Here is a 16,204-nt window from a genome sequence, read left to right on the forward strand (position 1 = left end):
GTTCTACATGCTAAAGATATAAAATATAAACAATAATTGGAGACTTAAAATTAAACATATTTGTCATGTCAGTAAAAATAAATAGAATAAATTATGAAAATATAATGATTCTTAGATTGGGTAAAAAGTGAATCATATTCTATCAGTCAAGATAAGTTAGGCAATGCTATGGGTAAAGAAAACATCAAAATTTTCAGCACCCCAACAAATGTTCAATTCTTGCTTCATATAGTGTTTACGCTAAGAATGCCAGGGAGTCTCAATTTTACAGCACCTACATCTAACACAAAGCATTAGATTAGCACACAGAGAATTGCACACTGGCTCTGAAGTGCATCAGACTAAAAGTGACACACATAAGTTTTATCATAACTCATTAGTCAGAACTATTTGCGTGACTCTAGGGGCTGGGAAATGAAGAGCTTTTTGTGTTCAAAATGAGAAGGACAGTGAGAAATATTGGTGAGCACTAGTAATATCTACCCCATCCCTGAATGCTGTACACAAAAAGCACATCTGGAACAAAAGGGTAAATAAAAATTAAAGAAAATTCTATCAAAATATACAAGGCTATAACCTGGCTCGAGACTAGAAATAGTTACCAAGTAGCTATAGCTCTCTGTTTTGATGATTCAAGTTAAACTTCTAGACCCTTGACGGAGAATTTTTCTGCTACACTAATCAAGTAAAAATTTGGTAGAATGCCCACCTATTTCTCTTCTAAGGACACCATGATCAACTAGCCAAAGCCATAGGTCTCTCCAAGCCAGAATATTCTGATTCCTGCTTGGATTCTGTTGTCCATTATGGTAACCACACTCACCTTGTTTTTGGCAATTAAGTGCCACTACTTGACACCTGTCACCGCAGTATTCAATTATCCCCATTGGGTTTAGGATCCCAGGTCAGTGGCAGGAGTTCTCACTTTAATTTCTGGCTTACAGAGAACAGTGACCACAGAGGTTTTAAAGGACTCTGGGCCCCTTTCACAAATTTAATCCTCAAAGATTTGGTGAAAGATGTGTCCTCTGAACCCTCTCAGGGTGGATGAGCCAGTCTTACATGATGAATCCACTCTAAGACTCCAGCCTTTGCAAACCTTCCTCTGCAGCACGTCAGGGCAATCTATGATGGCATTTCAGTTTCATTTAGTAAGGACCATTTTGGGGTCCATGTTTCAGCCAACCAGCCAACCAAACTATTAAGCCCTTTCTAACACTTTGAGCTGCAACATTAAATCCAGAATCTCTGTTGAGTAGATCCATGTCAGTAAATTCAGCCTTATCCAACTTTATGTTCCACCGTTATCCCACACCCTTCATATCTATTCTCACAAATATTCCCCAAATTTCTCTCTGTATAAATTGGAGAAATCACGTGGTTCTTCTGGCATGTAACATAGTTCCTCATAGGTCACAGTTTCACCTAACCCACCGAGAACAGCGAGGACTTAAGCCTAGGCACAGGTCTAGAGAAGCAGGGGCAAGTTCTGAGGACAATCAGTAGTTTCTTGCAAGGCAATACCTCAGGGGAAGCCATGACAGATGCTTTAAGAAAACCAGGGTTGACCTCCTCAGACAGGGGTGGAAAGCTGCTTCCATTGGCAAAGAACACTCAGCAGAATTTAGGGGTTTGAAGGCTCCAGAGAACCTCATCAGGATGTTCCCATACGCCCTCATTCTGATTTTCAGGATCTCATTCTTCCCCAGTCGATGCCCGAACTTTAACAGAAGACACCCTGCAAGGCTGGAAATTCAACTTGCATTGTAATTCGGCCACTCACAGAATGAGACTCTGGATTTGGTTTTTAGAAATCTCAGTCCTATGGACACTGGAGACAAAGGTTTCCTTAATGACAGACACTGAAACTTTTGAGTTCATTTATGCAGTTTGAACCGAGAATTTGAAGCTCTGAGGTCATCCTTTTCTTATCCCACTTTCTTCAGTGCAGTTAGGAACAACCAGTCAACTATATTATACTGTTAGTTTAATATGTTGTAAGGTGTCACATACATGGTCATGCAAAACCTTGCCTTTTTAAAGTATGTGATAGTAGCCAATGGTGACAGTTTGTATAACTACTGCCACATCACATCCTAGTCTATTAGTGCCCTCTTTATTATAACAACAGAGTGATGAGGGCTTTTAAGTATAATCAGATTAGAGAACCAATTCCAGAAAACCCAGACTAAATAAAACTCAACCTAAGACTCCATTCCTCTAGTCTAGAATAACTCTTGGTAACAAAATATGTATCAGTCAGGGGCCTGCAGAGAAACAGAACCAGTAGGATGGTGCTCTATCTTACCTGTATATCTGTCTATCCATCCATCTAACATATCTCAAGGAATTGGCTCACACAACTGTGGGGGCTAACAAGACCAATACACGTATGGCAGGTCAGTAGGCTGGAAACTCTTGGGCAGGAGCTGATGTCACAGACTTCACACAGAATATTTTCTTTTTCCAGGAAACCTTGTGTTTGCTCTTAAGGTCTTCCAACTGATTGTCTGAAGCCCACCCACATGATGAAGGGGAACTATTTTATTTAAAGCCAACTCATTATAGGTGTTAATAACATTCGCAGGGTAGCTCCACAGCAGCATCTAGCTAAGTATTTGATTAAATGACTGGGTACCTTTGCCTGCCAAATTGATGCAACAAACCAACACACAGGTTACCGTCTTCTTTACTTCTTCAGAGTATCATTCTTACAGAAACATTTTTTAAGATAAAACTGATAAAATAAGTCATCTCTAGTTCTGATTATCATGAGTGCTTTCCCAAATCAAATGAGATGTTGGGAAATAATAGGTCTTTCCACTATATTTCATTTGTTACAGAATATAAATTTGTCCAAATAAAAATAGAAGCTCACCAAAAAAAATTCTTACAAGTTGAGATTTGAAAACACAATTATAAATTTCAATATTAAATCTTGTACAGTGCCTGGCTCTCGTTGTTTAATATGTTCACTTGCTTCCTCACTTTTGCAGTGACAAGTTTAATGGCTTCTTATGCAGACTGTGTTTTCAATAACTGCAATTTGCTGAAAGTTTTAAAACGTTAAGGTTGGTTGAAGTTCCATTCATTGAACACTTTGATTAACGATTCAGAACTGAGGCTGAACACATTGCAACAAAAATGAATACAGGAGTCATTTACAAACAAGTTCAGTACCATCGTGGGGAACTAGATTCATTTTAAAAGTGGTTCTCCAAGACTTAAGCATTTTTAAAATGTGACTTATATTGGACAACAAAGAATAAAGTGTACACTGTCATGCTTAAACACTGTTTAATTCACCAAATATTTGTACTTCAATTACTTGAGATATTTTATTTGCTTATCTTGCCCCTTCGTCTAGGCATTCCCCAGGTATAATCTTTGGCTATCCATTCACTTACAAATAAAGGAACCCACAGAAGTAGTAGCCTCAGGACAGAAACAGACAGACTGGGTCACTATGCCCAACTCAGCCCAACCCCTACCTCACAGGTAGGGAACACCTGGGCCCCCTGGGAGGCGTTGCGGTGGGGCATTAACCTATCCGTCTGCTTTTTCCACAAGGATGTGGCAGCAGAAGCCTGGAAGTGCAATGTCTCTGTCAGGCTCTCCCAAACTGTAGCCACCACACACAACCTGATAACGTGCTGGATCTGCCACCCTGGACCTCCTTGTGTCACAGACCACAGCGACCCCCTCCTCCTGCCAGTGGTAAACTACAGCAGTATTCCTAAGGCCACAGTGGATGCCAACAAAACCTGAGCCCCAGACTACTGAGTGAGGATCTGGCACTGCCGCATGGGAGGGAGTTGGAGGTGCCCTGCTTTGACTGACTCGGTAGCAAAATGTCACGACCGCAACTAATGAAACTTTGGTGGGCAGGTACTGCCAAGGACCATGGTCCTTTGATTACATGGATTAGAAGTGTCTTAGCAGCAATGACAAAAACGAGCACTGGGCTAGTGCTAGCCCTGTGTGTAGGGGGAAACGGAGCTCCTGCAATTATGCCATCAATCAGACTTGGCTGGCAAATCCCAATGCCTCCGTTCCCACTGGACAATAAAATGAGAAAAGGGGCTCTATGCATGTCCAAGGGCTACAACTTCCTCTGCAGGTGGTCTGAGGGTGATCCAAATATGGGACAGGCAATGTCACTCCTGAAAAGCTGGTAGATGGGGGGATCCTGTATGTTGGGTGTGCCCCGCCCTAACTGTGACTTAGTGACATTCAAAAGCACCAGTGAAATCCCCACAAGCTGTTTATGTTCTCCACCCTGTCCCCCAATAAGGGGACTTGGCACTGGACCCGCGTGCTTTCTCTCTCCTGGCTTCCCACCTGCTTGACTGAGCTTCTGGCTCTCCCCTCATTTTTCTACACCTCTCCTATGACCCATCTGTGGATGCACTTGACTAATCATCTAATGAAAGAATACAAAACATATGACAATGACTGTGTAGATACAACATCAAAGGCACCATTGGTGAAAGAAATCGTTGTTAAGTTGGATTTCATTAAATTTAGAAACTTCTGCTCTCTGAAAGACACTACCAAGAGAATGAGAAGATACAGACTGGGAGAAAATATTTGCAAAAAAAATATTTGAAAAAGGACTGTCATCAAAAATATACAAGGAACTATTAAAACTCAACAAGAAAATGAACTGCCCAATTGAATAATGGGCAAAAGATATGAACAGACACCTCACCAAAGAAAATATACAGATGGCAAATAAGCATATGAAAAGATGCTCATCATATGTCATGAGGGAGTTGTAAACTAAAACAATGAAACACCTCTAAGTAACCATTAGAATAACAAAAAGCCAAAGAGGTTATGTAGCAATAGGAACTCTCATTCATTGCTGGTGGGAATACATAAAAGTACTGCCACTTTTGGAGACAGTCTCACAGTTTCTTAAAAACTAAATATTCTCTTACCATATGATTCCTGTGTAGTTGCATTTCTGGGTATATACCCAGATGAGTTGAAAATTTATGTCCACACAGAAACCTGCATACAGATGTTTATAGCAGCTTCATTCATAATTTCTAAAACTTGGAAGCCACCAAGACATCCTTCAACAGGTGAATGCATAAATAAACTATGGTACATCATTGGACTATTACTCAGTGCAAAAAGAAACAACTGCTCGATCCATGAAAAGACATGAAGAAAACTTAACTGCATATGCTAAGTGAAAGAAGCCAATCTGAAAAGGCTATATACTTTATTATAATATTAACATTATATGATATTCCACCCCTAAAATTTTAGAGACAGTAAAAGATCAGTTGTTGCTAGGGGCTGGAGGATTGGAAATGATGAATAGGCAGAGCAGAGGATTTTCAGGGCAGTGACAGTTTTCTGTGTGATGCTGTATGGTAGATACATGTCATTTTACATATGTTAAAACCCATAGAACATACAACACCAGGAGTGAACCCTAATGTAAACTATGGAATTTGGATGATAATGCTGTGTTATTATAAATTCATCAATTGTAACAAATGTACCATTTTAGAGTGGGGTGTTAATAATGAGTGAGATCATGAATGTGTGGCGGCGGGGACTATACAGCAATTCTGTGCTTTCTGCTAAATTTTTCTGTGAATGCAAAATTTCTCTAAACAAAATATAATGTCTATTTAAAACTTTTCTCAACTCATGTTTAAAAATACCTTTGTTCAAATCAGAATCCAAACAACATATATGGTTGTATGTCTTAGGACTCTTAATCTACACATTTTCCCTCCCCTTTGGGGGGAAATAATGATATTATTGTAATATCAATACAGTAATAGTGTTTTCCCCCAAAAGATCATTTCTTTAGTTCCCCAGTGGGATTAATATAATCTAAAATTTGATTTTGGAGGCCATCTGGCAAGACTGGTCTCTGGCTGGGCCCATGCCATTGGTTGGTTTTAGGGTTATGAAAACATCCTTGAGTTATCCATTTGTTTTTTCAATTTGGGGGGCTGCTATCTGGTGTGCATGAAGGATGCAGTTTTTGATTGTAGCAAATTCGCCATCAGAGGGCTCAAGAGGGCATTGAGCTTGCTGGAGGGTCCCTTGTGGAAGCTGCAGCTTTTGTGGCTGTGTCAGCCAAGTAATCTCCTTTGCCCTCATGAGTATCAGTTTTTAAGTGTCCTTGAATTTTATTTTATTTTATTTCTGGATGAAATTTATAACTTTAGAAGTAAAAATAATAACAATAACCCACTCTCTAATTAACTCCTCCACAGCGAACAATCTATTACACGTTCTGTGGTGACCTTACCGCGGCGGAAACCAGCCGCCACTGCAAGGCCAGGGTTCTGCCCCTTTTTGGTTCTCTGTGCACAAGGTGATGCCACTGACTACAAGGCAGTCACAGAGATAGGTGAGCTCAGGGGAGCTTCTCTCCCCCACCTGCTAACTCACCCACCTGACCCATGGCCTCCAATCCGTATCTGTTCATAATTTTATGAAGTATCTAAATGCCATTCATCAGTTTAAAAAACGAAAATAGAAAACTCTGGGCCAAGTAAATTGTGAACTCAAAAAGTGAAGAGGAATACCGATAACACTTTCTCTGAAAAACAGAATAACTTTCTTTGAAATCAACCACAGTGGTGAGACGTGTTTCTCTTTCCAGGTGCCCCATAATGGCACACGGTTTTACCTGGCAAATTCTGCCAGCTTCAAGTCCGGGGATCCTGACCGCACCTGTACGTGGGCAGCGTTCCCTCCCCGCAGTGTGGAGAAGAGCACACGTCACCACTGGGCCATGACAGAGCTGACTAAGATCTTGGCTTCTCTACGCCAGACGTGGTTGGAGAGCTTTCCTTGTTCTATTAGAAAAGCTCGCGCGAAAGCCGTGAACAGGATCAGACCAGAGAAGCAAAGCTTTTATTGTCCGGCCCACGTCAGTCCATATACTGGGAGAGCCAGCGGAAGCCCTCGCCGTAGCCCTGCCTCTGGAGCACGCTGCACATGAACACCTCCGTGGGGCGCGCGTTCAGCTCCTTCAGGGCCACGTTCCCCTTTCCTGTGGTCTGTCCATAAAGCCCAAATACCTCGCGGAGCTTTTCTTCACTGACTGCGTCTGTTCTGTCAATTTTGTTGCCCAAGATGAGGATGGGCACATTGGCTATCGTTTCATCAGTCATGAGAGCGTCGAGCTCAACCTTGGATTCCAGGAGGCGCGAAGGATCTGCACAGTCCACCAGGAAGACGATGCCATTTATTGCTGGGAGGTAGTTTTTCCAAACCCGGCGTGCCTGCTCGTGCCCGCCAAGATCAAAAGTCGTGAACGTCATTCCGGCAACCGTCAGCTCCTCCGACGTGGGGCGCAGCGTGGGCACGTGCTGGCCCAGCCGGCCATCTTTGAGCATGTGCAGCAGGGTGGTTTTGCCGGCGTTGTCCAAGCCCAAGAAGACGAGCTTCCCAGACCTCCTGGAGAGGCCCAGGAACTGCAGCACGCTGCTGAAGCCGCTGTAGAGCCACTCGAAGATGAAAGACATCCTTAGTGCGCGCCACGCCCGAGGGCTCCGCGCTGAGGCTGGCGGTTGACACCGCCCGCACCGCGCGCAGACCGCGGCCGCCGGCTACTGGCCGGAAGTACGTCACGCCTCCGCCGCTGAGACTTCCGGCGCGCTTCCCGCCCCTGCCCTTAGTTAACCCCTTGTATTTGAATGATTGCGGAAGACTTAGGCTTTTTGATAGCTTCAAGTAATTCCAGGACACGGTTTGTTGCTGTTTTTTATCTTTTGGGCAGTAGAGATCAGAAAACCTTTGTTTCCAGAGCGTAACAACATCATGTGCCACCCCGAAAGCATAGCGGCCGTCAGTACAGATAGTTGCAGTCTTGTTAGCTGCCAGCATGCATGCTCGGGAGAGCAGAAAGTTCTGCGCGTGGGGCAGAAGTGGCCTTGGGTCCGGGACCGCTTCTAATGGTTTCAGACAGTTAGATCACAGTGGCACTAGTGTGGCTGGTCTCGCTCGTTCTTTTTCTTTCCATACATATTTTATATCCAGCTTGTCAATTTCAACAACAATCCTGCTGGGCTCTTTACTAGAATTAAATTACATTTATAAAATAGATTGGGAAGAATTGACATCTTAATATTATTTCGTCTTCCTGTCGACAGACACAGCATCTCTCTCCAATCAGGTTTTCTTTCATTCCTTTCACTCATACCTTGTAGTTTAAAGCATACAGATCTTGCACATCTTTTCTTTAGAGTTATTATTAGTATTTCATGTTTTTGTGGCACAGTTGTAAGTGATACTGTTTTATTTCTATGTTCAATTTTCACTTGCTAGTATATAGAAATATATAATTGATTTTTGTATATTAACTTTGTATCCTGTAATGTGGCTAAATTCATCTATTAATTCTACTAGCTTTTTTGTGGATTCTTTTAGATTTTCTGTGTAGACAACTTTGTTTATATTTCTTTTCCAATGTGTATGCTTTTTTTTTTCTTCTTTTTATTGCACTGGCTAGGACTTCTAATACAATCTTGAATAGAGGAACATTTTTTCCCAGTCTTAAGGAGAAAGCATTCAGTCATTCACCATTAAGTATAATATTCACAGTAGGTTTTGTATAGATACTATTTATTAATTGGAGAAGTTCCCTTCTATTCTTAATTACTGAGAATTTTTGTCTTAAGTGAATGTTGAATTTGGTCAAAGTTTTTTTCTGCATCTATTTAGATGATCATAGGTTTTTCTCCTTTAGTATGCTGATACGGTAAATTACACTGATTGATGTTTCAACATTGAACCAGCATTCCCAGTGGAAAGAACCCAGGTGGTTATGATGTATTGTCAGTCTCATATTTTGCTGGATTCAATCTGCTATTATTTTGTTAAAAATTAATGTGTCTGTGTTCTTGAGGGATATTGGTCTGTAGTTTTCTTGTAATGTATGATTTTGCTATAAGGGTGATGCTAGCCTAGTACAGTGAGCTGGGAAGTGTTCTCCTCCCCTTGTATTATAAAAGAGATCATGTAAAATTGTTATTATTTCTTAAATGTATGGTATAATTCACCATTTAAGCCATCTTTGGGCATAGAGTGTTTTTTGGGGTAATGTTTCCATTTCTTTCATAAATATAGGACTATTCTATTATCTACTATTATCTATCATCATCTAGTTATCTATTTCTTCTTGAGTGAACTTTGGCCATTTGTATCTTTTAAGAAATTTGTCCATTTCTTCTAAACTGTTGATATTATGAGTATTCACTTATCATTTTAATAGCTATAGAGTCTGTGGTGTCCCCTTTTTCATTTCTGTTATTTATAATTTGTGTCCCCTATATTTCTTTGTCACTGTTGCTATATATTTATCAATTTTATAGATCTTTTCAAATACTTAGTTTTTGGTCTTAGTGATTTTCTGTATTTTTTGGTTCTTTATTTTATTGATTTTTGCTCTGATCTTTACTTTTCTTACTTCTATTTACTTTGGGTTTAATTTGTTCATCTCTTTCTGCTTTCTTAATGTAGAAGCTTAGGTCATCACTTTGAGGCCTTTTCTTTCTTTTCTGATACAGCATTTAATGCTATAGATTTTGAAATACTGTGTTTTCATTTTCATTCAGTCAGAAATACTTTCAAATTTCCTTTCTGACTTCCTCTATTTTTTACTTTTTTAAAGATGGGGTCTCACTACGTTACCCAGACTTGTCTCAAACTCCTAGGCTCAAGCAATCCTCCCATTTCAGCATGCTGAATAGCTGGATTTACAGGCATGCACCACTGCACCTGGCTGGCTGATTTCTTTTTTGACTTGCGTTATTTAGAAGTGTGTTTTGATTTTCCAAATGTCTGGTGATTTTCCAGAGAGCTGTCTATTATTGATTAATAGATAAATTCTATTATGATCTGAAAATACATTTTGTATGATGCTTAATTATTTTAAATGTGTTAAGGTTTGTTTTATGACCCAGAATATGGATGATCTATCTTGGTGAATGTTTCATGTGTGCATGAAAAGAATATGTATACAACTGTTAGGAGAAATACCCTATACATACCTATTAAGTCAATTTGGATAATAATGTTCATGTCTTCCAGATCCTTACTGATTTTCTACTTTTCTTACCTGTTTCTGGTAAAGGCTCCAACTATAATTATAGGTTATTTGTTTCTCTTTTCAGTTGTCAATATTTGCTACTTAAATTTTGCTATTTTACATTTGTTTGATTTGCTTTTGGTTTCTTTTTCTCCCTTTACTGTCTACTGTCTACTTTTTTCAAATCAGGAATTTTTATTCTAATATTTAATCCCTACTTACTACTGCATAGGATAACATCAGGACACTTCTATTCAAAAAATGATATAATTAAGTGCCCACAGGAGACACTGGTCCATAATAATTCCAAAACCTAAAAAGGAAGAAGTTTCCAGTTCCTTGGTTACTGTTTGTTACGGGTTAAATTGTGCTCCCCCAAAAACTCATATATTGAATTCTTCATCCCCAGTATCTCATATATGAACTTATTTGGAAACAGGGTCATTGCAACTGTAATTAATTACATTAAAATGAAGCCATTATGACAGTCCTTAATCCAATATGACTGTTATCCTTAGAATTTGCACAAAGAGACAGGCACACATAGAAAGAAGTCAGCGTGAAGAGACACAGAGACACAGACATCTACAAGCCCAGGATAGAAGCCTGGGATAGATTCTTCCCTCACAGCCTTCAGGAGGGATCAACCCTGCCAACACTTTGATTTTGAACTTCTAAAGAAGTGTAAGACAATAAATTTCCCTTGTTTAAGGCCACTCAGTTTGTGGTGCTTTGTTATCGCAGCCCTGGCAAACCAATACAGTATTCAATACCTGGAAATGATTCTCTGGCTTTTGAATACACCCTATGGTTCTTGGTTGGACCCTCTAATTTATTCTTTCTTTTCCATGAATGGTAGTCTGTATTCAAACTAGCTGGTGTTTCCAGACTGTTGCATGACTGTAGTTTGCAGGGCCTCTTCTTTTTAATTCTGCCTCTGTATGTTTCACTCCAAGATGGAGGTGTTTCCGCTAGATTAATTATCTTAAAAATTGTGTTGGTCTCCCATGGATCTTATTATGGTTTCCTCCAATATACAAAAGACAAACAAATATTTTTAAGATAATCCCATCTCTACCTCTGAATTCTACTCATGTTACTAATTGACAATACCTGTCATGAATTGCATGTTTGTGCCCCCCCAAAATTCATATGTTGAAACTCTAATCCCCATGTGATGGCATTTGGAGAGAGGGCTTTGGGGAGGTAATTAAGTCATGAGGGTGGAGCCCTCATGATGGATTGGTATCCTTATAAGTAGAGACACCAGAGAGTCTACTTCTCTTTTACCCATGTAAGGCTATAGCAAGAAGGTAGCTGTCTACAACCCAGGAAACAGACCCTCAACAGACACCAGCACTTTGGTCTTGGATTTCCTAGCCTCCAGAACTGTGATAAATAAACATTTGTTGTTTAACTGTGATAAATAAACGTTTGTAGATCCCACGGGTCTATGGGGATCTGCTGTACCAGCCCAAACTGACTCAGTCAACTCAATGGTCCTACTTTTTGACCGAATAGTTCTCTGAATCACTAGTTTAGTTTCTTTCTGAGGTCTTCAAGGATTTTATAGTTGCATGCTTGATTGCATTTTTAGACCATTTTTTCCTAACAGTTCCCCCCTGGGTTTGATCTTTTCCCAGAAGATATTATTTAACTTTAGCATTGTTTGTCATTTTTAAAAGTTTGGAACTTTCAAATCTAGCAGTTCTTGGATCTGTATGTTTAACAACTTTTTCTTTAACCTCCCTCCATCTCCTTTGATACTGTGCAATAAATTGCAAAAAATAAGCCAGATATCACCTGCCACAGTATCTGAAAAGTTCCTTGGTTTATCATTTGGTTGATAAAGTGCATTTTCTGCTTTCCAGGATACCATGTGCGACAATGCCTCTCTACTTTTTGCCACCACATAACAAGTATTCTCTTTCTTCTAGTTTCCAATAAATTTTTTTCTCCTTTACTCTAATGCCTCACTGATAGACTCCTGTCGCGCCCCCTCGCCAGCAAGGAAGACGCGGCAACCGGAGTTCTTCTGACAGTGCTTTAATGGGGTTCCCTTTAGACTTACATGATGCGGAAGACCCAGCCCGGCAGCGTGCAGGCCGCTATATACCCCAGAAGTACAACCCCTAAGCTGTGATAGGCCGTTCAGCTGTCGAGCCACCCAAGCATTAGTCCATAGCAGGACCCTTTGTTTGGATTCTCGCGCCACAGGGCAACCGACAATTGCGCATGTGCTGAACTTGTTTGCTGCTCTAGGCAAAGCCGGAAACAGGCGCCAACTTGTAATGGCGTTGACACCGCGCCCCACAGACTCCTAAAGGACCATCGGTCTCCAGGCCACTCCCAACGTTTTTGGGTTTTGTTATGGCAGTAGTACCAATATTTACATTAGTTCTCTATTGCTCCTTAACAAATTACCCCAAAACTTAGTGGCATGAAACAATAATCAAATGTATTGTCTTTCATGCTTTCTGTGGTTAAGGAATTTGGGAGTGGCTTTGATGGCTTGAACTATGTCAAAATTCCTCATGGGATTTCATCAGATGTCAGCTGGAAAGGCACATATCTGAAGGCTTGACTGGGCCTGCAAAAAGATCCACGTAGCTGCCAAGTTGTGTTGTCTGTCTGTTGGAGGCCTCAGTTCCTCACCACGTGTGCCCCCTTCACAGGGCTGCTCCTGACACAGCTGGTGGCTTCACCAGAGCACGTGATCTAGAAGAATGCAAAAGCCAAAGTCCTTTCTGTCCTAGACTAGGATATCACACACAGTCGCCTCTAATGTACTCTATGGGTCATACAGACTAGTGCTAATTCAATGTTTGAGGAGACTAAAACAAAGTCATGAACACCAGGAGGCAATGATAATTGAGGGCCATGGTGGAGGACGGCTATGAGTTTCTATTGATTAATTTTTATCCTAGCTATGGGTCACATTTTCCTTTTTTTTTGAGACAGAGTCTCACTCTGTTGCCTAGGCTAGAATGCCGTGGCGTCAGCCTAGCTCACAGCAACCTCTCATACTCCTGAGCTCAAGCAATCCTACTGCCTCAGCCTCCTAGTAGCTGGGACTATAGGCATGCGCCACCATGCCCAGCTAATTTTTTATATATATTTTTAGTTGTCCAGCTAATTTTTTTCTATTTTTAGTAGAGATGGGGTCTCACTCTTGCTCAGGCTGGTCTCAAACTCCTGAGCTCAAGCAATCCTATCACCTTGGCCTCCCAGAGTGTTAGGATTACAGGCGTGAGCCACCACACCCAGCCTACATTTTCCTTCTTCACATGTGGAGTAAATTTTTGTCAGATGCCGGACCTTAAAAGGTAGATATTGTTGAATACTAGATTTTGTTGCTTTAAGTACTGTTGAATCTGACAAAGTTATTGGTGTATCAGGTTGATCCTTTCAAGTCTTGTTTGCAGGCCTTGTTAGGGTGAATCTGGAGTTGTCTTTGGTCCAGAGCTAGTTCTGCCAAATTATTAGGCGTAACCCTCTGGGGTTTCCACTGAATGCCCCCAGGTGTTCCATGGGGAATCTGTATTCAGGCTGGTCAAAATTAAACATCTCCCAGCTGTGCATGAGCTCTGGAAATTGTTTAGTGTGCATCTCTCTCTGGCTTTGCTTGGCCTCATCTCACAGAGCTTCATGCTACGCATGTGTGGTTAAGCATTTAGTAACGGACTCTCTGGTCAGGCTTTGCAAAGCCTGACTTCCTGGAGGTTTATCCTACACAGGTGTGACGAGGCATTTAGAGACAAACTGAAGAGGGCCCCGTGCAGATATATGAAGCACTTCATCTCCACAGTTCCTTCCTCTCTGGCATGTTCCCTTCCATATTATAGCCACCTTGTCCCTCCTAAACTGTGCCCTGTCTCCTCAACTTAAAGAAAATGCCAAGCTCTGTCTGGATTTACCTTCCCATTTTGCAGACAGTCAGGATGATTTGGGGGTTCACCTCATTTGTCTCCTCTTTCAAGGATACAGTTCTTCACGGTCTGCTATCTAGTCTCTGAGAGCAGCTGTTTGACAAATTTTGTCCAATTATTTACAATAAAAGGACAAGCTCTCTCCCAACTATCTCATCAGGCTGCAAACAGAAGTCCTCTGCCTTTTTGTTTTCCAGTTTATATTATTGATTTTCTTATTTAGTTTGATTTTCTCTAGTTCATCTCCTTGAAGTAAGCTTTGAAGTAAATATGAGACTTCAAATACCTGGAAATTTCCATCTTTTCCTCTTAATGAATAGAAATATGATACTACAAATGTTCTTGTAATTTCCTTGACAGGCTCTTAAATCTCCTGAATTTTTTGTTGTTTTGGGGGGTTTTTGTTTGTTTGTTTTTGAGACAAAGTCTCACTCCATTGCCCTGAGTAGAGTGCCCCCGCATCATCATAGCTCACAGCAACCTTCAACTCCTGGGCTCAAGCAATCTTCCTGCCTCGGCCTCCCAGAGTGCTACGATTACAGGCATGAGCCTCCGTGCCTAGCCTCTTTCATTTTTTTAAAAAGACTCTTCTTTAGCAAAGTAAATAGACTTTCAAGGCAATTGCAAAAGAGACCGATATGTGCAATACCAATTGCCCAGAAAATTCAGAAGTTCTTCCAAATAACATTTTTGCCCACAAATTTGATAGTAAATGACCAGTATAAATAATATCTTTTATGCTGCAAGTCTGCAAGATAAGGTTACCCTCCCCCTCTGTTTCCTACACACACACATTTTTCCCTTTATGGAGAAAGATCCTTGAGGTGGGTGAGCTGTTGAAGTATAAATTTGTTGGTTAATATTGCCAAAGAATAATTATATTATCTAAAGTTAAAGGATTTGTATAAGAATCAAATTATAATATAGTTATACTTATAACACAAGCATTTACAATTATAATGTTGAGCTGATAGGCTAATAACTGATATCTGTTATTTATTTATTTTTTTTTTTGAGACAGAGTCTCACTTTGTTGCCCAGGCTAGAGTGAGTGCCGTGGCGTCAGCCTGGCTCACAGCAACCTCAATCTCCGGGGCTCAGCGATCCTCCTGCCTCAGCCTCCTGAGTAGCTGGGACTACAGGCATGCACCACCATGCCCGGCTAATTTTTTGTATATATATATGTTTTTAGTTGGTCAATTAATTTATTTCTATTTTTGGTAGAGACGGGGTCTTGCTCAGGCTGGTTTCGAACTCCTGACCTTGAGCAATCCGCCCGCCTCGGCCTCCCAAAGTGCTAGGATTACAGGCATGAGCCACCACGCCCGGCCTGATATCTGTTATTTTTATATATAGTGAATAAAAAATAAAATATATACTTATTATGTAGTACAGAGGGGAGTTGGTGTTCCTAGCAATTATAGATTTAAAATTAGTTTACTTTTAACTTTTCTAATGTCAATAGAGAATAACAGAGTTCATTTTCCCTTTTTATGTAGATAATTGAAAAATATTTTCTTTTTAATGTTTTTAAGAGATGGGGTCTCACTATGTTGCCCAGACTGGTCTCCAACTCCTGGGCTCAAGCGATTGTCCCACTTCAGCCTCCCGAGTAGCTGTGCAGGTGCACAGCTACAATATATCCTTTTCTCTGAAAAGAAAAAGGCTTGGAGAGTTCTAAAACTCAAGATTTTCTAAAAGGGGATCTGGCTCAAACCTTTGTCATAGACTAGAAGCTGCTGCAGGCCTCATCACCGTGGCTCTGTGTGGATGACGCCGGAGACACAATCCTTCGGTCTAGACTTTCTTCAGATCACGAGGAAGGGCAGGAACTGGCATATGAAGTCACCATCTAGGGAGAGCCATGGACATCACATTTCTTGCTCGCCATTTCAGTCCTACTAGGAAGAACAGATTTTAAAGATACCTTGCATTAGAAGAGGGAGATCAGAAGTAGGGTAGTTGGTAACACTTCCTTCTTTTTAACCACAGTAAGAGTAGGCTTCCATCCTAGTTTTAAACCCCTAGTGTTAGAAGTGTGTGTTGCATTCATGCCTTGTACAAATATTCTTCATGCCTTTGCACTGTGACAGACACTATTCCAAGCACTGACCATAGAGCAATGGCAACAATAAGCAGAATTCTCTGCTCCCATGGAAATTACGTTTAATGCCTGAGGAAGAAAACACACAAGACAAATAAG

At 40.8% G+C, this 16,204-nt stretch overlaps 1 protein-coding gene and 1 pseudogene across 1 annotated transcript in view; both read right to left on the bottom strand.

Moving 5' to 3' along the window:
- Positions 1 to 16,204, bottom strand: part of RAB18 (RAB18, member RAS oncogene family) — a 180,064-nt gene that overhangs the window by 76,214 nt on the left and 87,646 nt on the right. The window lies entirely within an intron of this gene.
- LOC105874229 (small COPII coat GTPase SAR1A pseudogene) lies at positions 6,876 to 7,595 on the bottom strand (annotated as a pseudogene).

This window comes from Microcebus murinus, chromosome 25, assembly GCF_040939455.1.
Source record: "Microcebus murinus isolate Inina chromosome 25, M.murinus_Inina_mat1.0, whole genome shotgun sequence".
Lineage (NCBI taxonomy): Eukaryota > Metazoa > Chordata > Mammalia > Primates > Cheirogaleidae > Microcebus > Microcebus murinus.